Consider the following 6,818-nt stretch of genomic DNA (forward strand, 5'->3'; position numbering starts at 1 on the left):
ACACACACACACACACACACACAATTACCCTACACCACACAACATCACACGTGGGGTCGGCCTGGGTAAACGGCTCGGAAGCTGAATGATCTCAGCAGTTCGATTCCACTACATGCACTAGGTACACGCAACATTTTCACTCTAAACTTTTACACATTCCCTAGCTAACACACCGCGGGAAGGTTTTCTGGCTGAGACTAGCTCCTGGACAAACTGGACAGCATTACATCACGAACTAGGGCCCGACTTAGGTTGCGCACGTCGTCCGCTCCTAACTCGGATCCTTCACATGCACTAGGTACTGTAACCTTAGACGTAGCTTGTGTTGCGTAGCGAGAGGTACTTTTATAAATATAGACTAGGATAATCTTCAAAACTTGGTATTTATTGTACTTTTTACATTTTCACTTATTGAGGTTACATCTTCAACTATCAAGATGTTCATCTTTTCTAATCTCCTATTTCAAAACACATTCTAAATATAAAACTATATTCACTCAGCCAGTCGTTCTACTCATAGAGTAGAGCCTACACTACATCCCTCTTCCTCACAACTGAAGGGGTGAACATCCCTAGCTGGTGCCCTACCTATGATAGGCAACTTACATAAGTGATCAGCCTTTACTATAGGCTAGCCACACACTGCTCGGAAGCTACTACTTACCAACAAGTAAACTACCGAGGAGGCTCTGGCTTTAGTCTGCCAAAAACCTATCTAAAAGGACAGACCATGATCACATCCTAATCACACAATTCAAAATATAATTACTCGTCAGCTATCCTAGCTATTTAGGTAACCTGTCTAAATCTTTAACTCTTTATTTCAGCTACCCTGGCTTGGCTGAATGTTCCTAACAAATTAAACATCACTACTAAAACTTCCTAAATGCATCACTAAACTATCTTCAACTTGCACGCTGTTACGACGACGACACAGGCTTGAGCATCCATCGGACGATCACTGGGCAACATAAATATTGATCTCCCAGCTGCCTTAGTCCTCATCCTGCAGCTATCCACGTTCCATCAGCTTTTCTCACTTTCTTTAAACAAACCAGAATAAACACACATTTAAACCTAACAACATTTCCTAACATACATATGGGATGGGGGTTTTCCATATGAAGGATTCCTAATAATTAAATAAATATATTTTCCCCGAATGCAGACAGTTCTTGTTCATCTGGGAGGGTGACTACGAACTATGCACACACACAGGACAATATATCTATCAAATTAAAAAAAGAAAAAGTAAGTTATATCTATCCAATCCAAGTCGGTAGTCCATCTTCTCTTCCCGTCCTTCCAAGTCTGCATTTGCCGGAAAATAACAACTTCCCTCAAAATATTCATAACAATGTCATGATGGTTCCATATGAAAAACAAATATAAAAGATTAATTAACCTAGTAGAAACTAGAAAACATTAAATTACCTCCTATAGAACCTTTTCATTCTTTTCACATGCAGTAGATCCTGCCTACCCAATCTATTCCTATTAATACCTAATCTTCTCACAATACAATTAACTCTACTCAATCGAATTACTACCCTAACTTCCGCATATCATATCTCCTAGATATCAAAGCAACTCTATCTTTTTTATCAAATTTTCGCTGCTGCTTGGATTGTAAATTATCTATCCATTCTTTACGAGAATCTATCGAAGCTGCTCGTTTTATAAACTTGCCTTGTAAATTCTTCACAACACTTACGCGAACACGATTAAAAATGTCTCTTTCCGAATTATATTTTATATTTACCTTCGGCAAAACATATGTAATTTTATTTTCATATAAATTACGTTTTTGACGCAATTGACTCGTCTTATCACTTACGTCAACTTTATTTATTATTCCCGGCTAAACCGAAGAGTTTACATACTTCGATCTATTTAGCGACAAGTCATCTAAACTTTTTGATACCGGTTTGAAAGAAGATTTTTCTTTCTTTGACCCAATATCTGTCATGGACTTAGAAGAAATTTTGTTATCAATTTCCAATTTTGACAACTTGAAATCATATTTCTTCAAAATATCCTGGCCTAAAATAAGATGTTCCTCAACATCCTCTACAACCAGCAACTTTGATGGACATTCCTTTCCATTAAGTGTCAACAACACTTTGGTGGACGCTTGCATTTTTATTGGCGTTCCGCCCACTGTACGCAATGGAAAACTTGGAGTATCGTCAATCTGCAAATGTAACCTTTCTGCAAAACAACGAGAGATTATTGAAACCGAAACACTAGTATCCACCAACGCCTCGCAACTTACATTATTAATAAAAACAGATATAAAAGGTGCCATATCTACACTAAAACTATCAATTGTAGACAAATTTTCTAAATGTTCAGCTGCGCTTTGCTGACATCCACGTTGAGGAGATCCCGACGAAGATCCTCTATCATGTGCCCGTGAATACACTTGACGTGGCGTATCCTGCTGCACGAGTGGTGCTTGTGGCACTTGATATTCCGACTGCTTAGACTCGGGTCCAACTATCGGTACAGAGTCACTCTGTGTTTGCCAACAGTGAGAGTGCTCCTTATGAAGATATACTGGCAATTCAATATTTTGTCGACCCACATCATAACCGTGATTAAATATAACTTCTACTTGTATAATTGTTTTCCTCAACTCCTCTTTCGACAAATACAAATTACTAGCCAGCATCCATTGAAAATTGGGTATTAAAGATTTCAAGAAACGTCTAATAAACTGAACATCTTGAATATTCGCTTTCGTCGCTAACTTATCTAAACTATAAAAATAACTTGTCAGCGATTCGTTAGGCCCCTGTCGCGTAAAATAAAATTCTCGGGCGTAATCTATCTGTGAGGGAAATTCCTCTTTTAACTTCTGTGCAATTACATCATACGTCATGTATGAAGAAAAATACGTTTTGTACCATTGTAGAGCTGGCCCCTCCAAATACAATGCAAACACGTATCTCTTATCCACATCAGACCAATTATTTAATACGCTGACGGCCTCAAATTGATTCAAAAACTCGTCTACGTCGTTGAATCCAATAAATTTTTGTGCCGGTATACAATAAATATTCTCTTCTTGCACTTTTCACTGGTATCAATTATAAAACAATATTAAATAGCGTAGCGAGAGCTACTTTTATAAATATGGACTGGGATAATCTTCAAAACTTGGTTTTTATTGTACTTTTTACATTTTCACTTATTGGGGTTACATCTTCAACTATCAAGATGTTCTTCTTTTCTTATCTCCTATTTCAAAACACAACTATATAAAACTGTATTCTTAACTGTATAAATATAAAACTGTATTCACTCAGCCAGTAATTCTACTCATAGAGTAGAGCTAGACTACAGTACACACACAAGGCCTGAGCCATTTTGGTGTTTATAACTTTAATCACTGGTCAATGAGGTACATCGTCTCGGCTATAGACAACCCTGACCCCCTGCGTCTTGTGTGAAGTCTGGTTAGAGCTGTAACCTAATGTAAGGGGATCACAGAATGGTAACTGTTACTTTTGGTATACTTGATATACTAATGGTTTTCAGACTACCTTGCACAACTCATCATCACCCTCTAGTTCTTGACATAAACATCCGCGGCTGCTTTCAAAGTAGGGAAGCGTAGTTAAATAGCAGCGCGTAAATGCAAAGCGTAACTTAGGGAGCGTAACTTGCATGTTTATTTTATTTATAGAACGTGAATGAATGATTTTGTTTGGAGCGCGTAAGGGTATAAACGAGACTTAGGCATTATACAAGGTCGATTAGCTGTCTGAAGGCTTTGTTGGGTGTGAGGATCGGGGTCTCAGGTTGACCTTCTAACGAACCTCATACAGGACTGGCTATAAGGGTGCTGGGAGGCCAGGTATCGTTTATCAGATAGGTGCCCCATCTAGACTTAAAAGTCTTACCCTAAAGGTCTCTTTGAAGTCGGGTTTCTCTCGTTATATAGGTCATCTGCTGTTCAATGGATTGCCGAGAACCACTGGAGTAACTGGTCATATTTTATTTATATTGTATTTACATATATACTAATTTAATTAATATTTTATTATCTCTCATAACATATATATATATATATGTGTGTCGCGAAAACCTAAGAACTCGATATGTTTAGTTCCCTAGTCATTTTACACATAGTCGTCTTTTTATCGGCAGAACGCTTCACAGTATTCACAAGTAATGACAAATCAATAGTTAAAAATAAAACTAGCTTATTATCTGCATGGTAAGGTTGCATGTTGAAAACTTGCGGCCGTCTAAATGGGCGAGCAAGGACTAATGTTCCCTGCCAGCTCTGAGTAATGATGTAACTCCGCCTAGCCGTACTTGATGTTGTATGCTGCAATCTTACCTAAAACCTACATGTTATGGGCGTTTGCTAGTTCACAGATTTTCTGATGTTCTACATATATTTTCTGACAATCCAAACTAATATTATAAACGCGGAAGTCACTCTGTCTGTTATACCAGACCCTGTTAGCGCCCAGACACACGAGGAGAAAGTTTTCGCGCGGCCGCCACGCGGTCGAAGAGCGGACTCCGCTCGGCGACCGCGTAGACAAAAGACAAGCTAGTGCCTTCCAGCTAAAAGCTAAATAAATAGAGGTATTTTGACGTGACAGTTCGGTCTCTGAACATGCGGTCGCTGGGCGGCGGCCACCGCAGACTCCGCTCTTCGACCGCGCGGCGGCCGCCGCGGACTCCGCTCGACTGCGCGGAGTGAGCGCGATGAAATTCGTGTCGTATAAACGCGCCTTTACACTATTTGTTTCGATTGTAACACCATCTCACCCGAAGTGGGATTTCTGTGTTCGCATGCTCCATATGTTTGTGACCGTAATAAAGAAGATACAGCCGTAATCAGAAACCACTAATTACAAATGTCGTTCGTAGTACTCGTAAGCAACAGGATGCTATTGAGGGGAAGCTAAAAAAGACCAGTGAGTTAGAAACTGAAAAGCAACTCGTAATTTTTCCTGTATTAATGTTATAGTAACTGTAATCTTCTATATCACATTGTATGTGTTGTACCTTATTAATCCCGAATCTTGAAGATCAATGACTGAATTGCCTAGGTAATATTGTAAGCAAAGTTCGCAGGGTATGCAGTCATACCTTGCACACTTTGAATATAACGTAAAATTAAATGCAAAGAACTACATTAAACTGAACCAACTTCGAACTGCAACTCTAAAATTCTACCGACAGGACAGTGATCATATTTTGTCTTCGTATTTTTAATTAAAATGTACGCCACAGAATACATCAGTGAATTGTCCAGCACAAAGCTAATTTGTACAAATGATACAGAATCTAACGAAATTATTATCGAACGGCCTATTTACTTAGAAAATAGGTAGTACCAATTACTGACCAACTTCGTATATTCTTCGGGTCGACAAAGGACGGATTGTCTGACGTTGTAATTTGTCTGCAACGAACGCCCATTATATAGAGCCCATTATATTTATATAGAGTGTCCATATTCCGAATAGATCACCACTTTGTGTAGTGTAAGTGAAAGAATCTAGTAAAAGATTGCATTAAGTAAAGAAAAATACAATTGGCGGTTTATAAATTCGTGCATCATAAGACATCAAAACAACTCAAACAAAATACCGAGCGAATGCAAGCAATAAATTCGACAAAACCAAATCTGTAATAAATGTATAGAAAAATTCGTAAGGTCTGCTGACTCGAACTGTAGCCTGTAGCTCAGTGTTTAGAGCGCTCGCTCTGGTATCGCACAGACGCAGGTTCGAATCCTGTCAGATTGAAGGAATTTTTCTGTATGTGCATCTTTGTATTAATAACTATAACAAAGTAGTGGAGTAATTTCACAAAAAATAAATTAATAATATCATGGTGGTAAAACTTCATTATTCATTCATTACACATCACAATTTCAAGTGTAATTTGCTTACCTGTGAAATAAAGATTATTTGAGTTTGAGTTGATAATATTCATAATAACACTATTTATATTCGACGACTTGTTAATTATTTTTTGACAACGGTGTCGGAGATCACATTCCATTTCGGGTCGCGAAGTCAGCGAAGTAAGTAGGTAAAATAAGTCATTTTATTAATATCGGACTTATTTTCAAGGAATGAAGTTATTTTTTGTATCATAGTTACTATGTTCTCCCACAACTCAATGTTAAACTTTAGTTTATGTAGTTTTTCAGCGTTGTGTTTTATTTTCAAATGTATACCGTTTCCTTCAGGAACATCTTACGACATGGAGCATTGACCATATTCGTGCACGTGGATAGATGTCTCTAGTTGTGAAAATTGCGGGATTTTGTTATGTGTGTGCATACAGCCAAGACATCTATGAGTCAATTGCTGAATTTTTTTAGCAAATTCTGAATCATCTAGAAGAGGGATGATTATGTTTATGGTCTGTATACCTTTATTTTGTTATTTCATCCATATTTATAAACGTAACCAGTTATTTCATTAATTACCTATTTACCTTAGAAATATAAATATAAAAAATACCCTATTTTTTCTATTTCCCTAACAATTTTTTAAATCAAAGGTCATTAAAAATTTTTTCAAAGATCCTAGTAGTTGCAGATTTCATAGGTGTGTGTACGAACTGTTTTTATAAATTTGCTAAACAATAAATTATTTGTGCATAATCTACAAAAATTCTGACGATCACTTGCTTGTGGAATGCGACGAGCACTCGTGCAAAACCGGTTCGCTGCATCGGCCGGCCGCTTTCTAGCAACTCATTACATCTCGCTAAAGTTTCTTTAAACTTGAATATCTTGTACTTTAAAATCGTATTTAAATTCTTTCATTGCTTAT

Source organism: Hyposmocoma kahamanoa, unplaced genomic scaffold, assembly GCF_003589595.1.
Source record: "Hyposmocoma kahamanoa isolate Upper Pololo Valley unplaced genomic scaffold, ASM358959v1 66, whole genome shotgun sequence".
Classification (NCBI taxonomy): Eukaryota; Metazoa; Arthropoda; class Insecta; order Lepidoptera; family Cosmopterigidae; genus Hyposmocoma; species Hyposmocoma kahamanoa.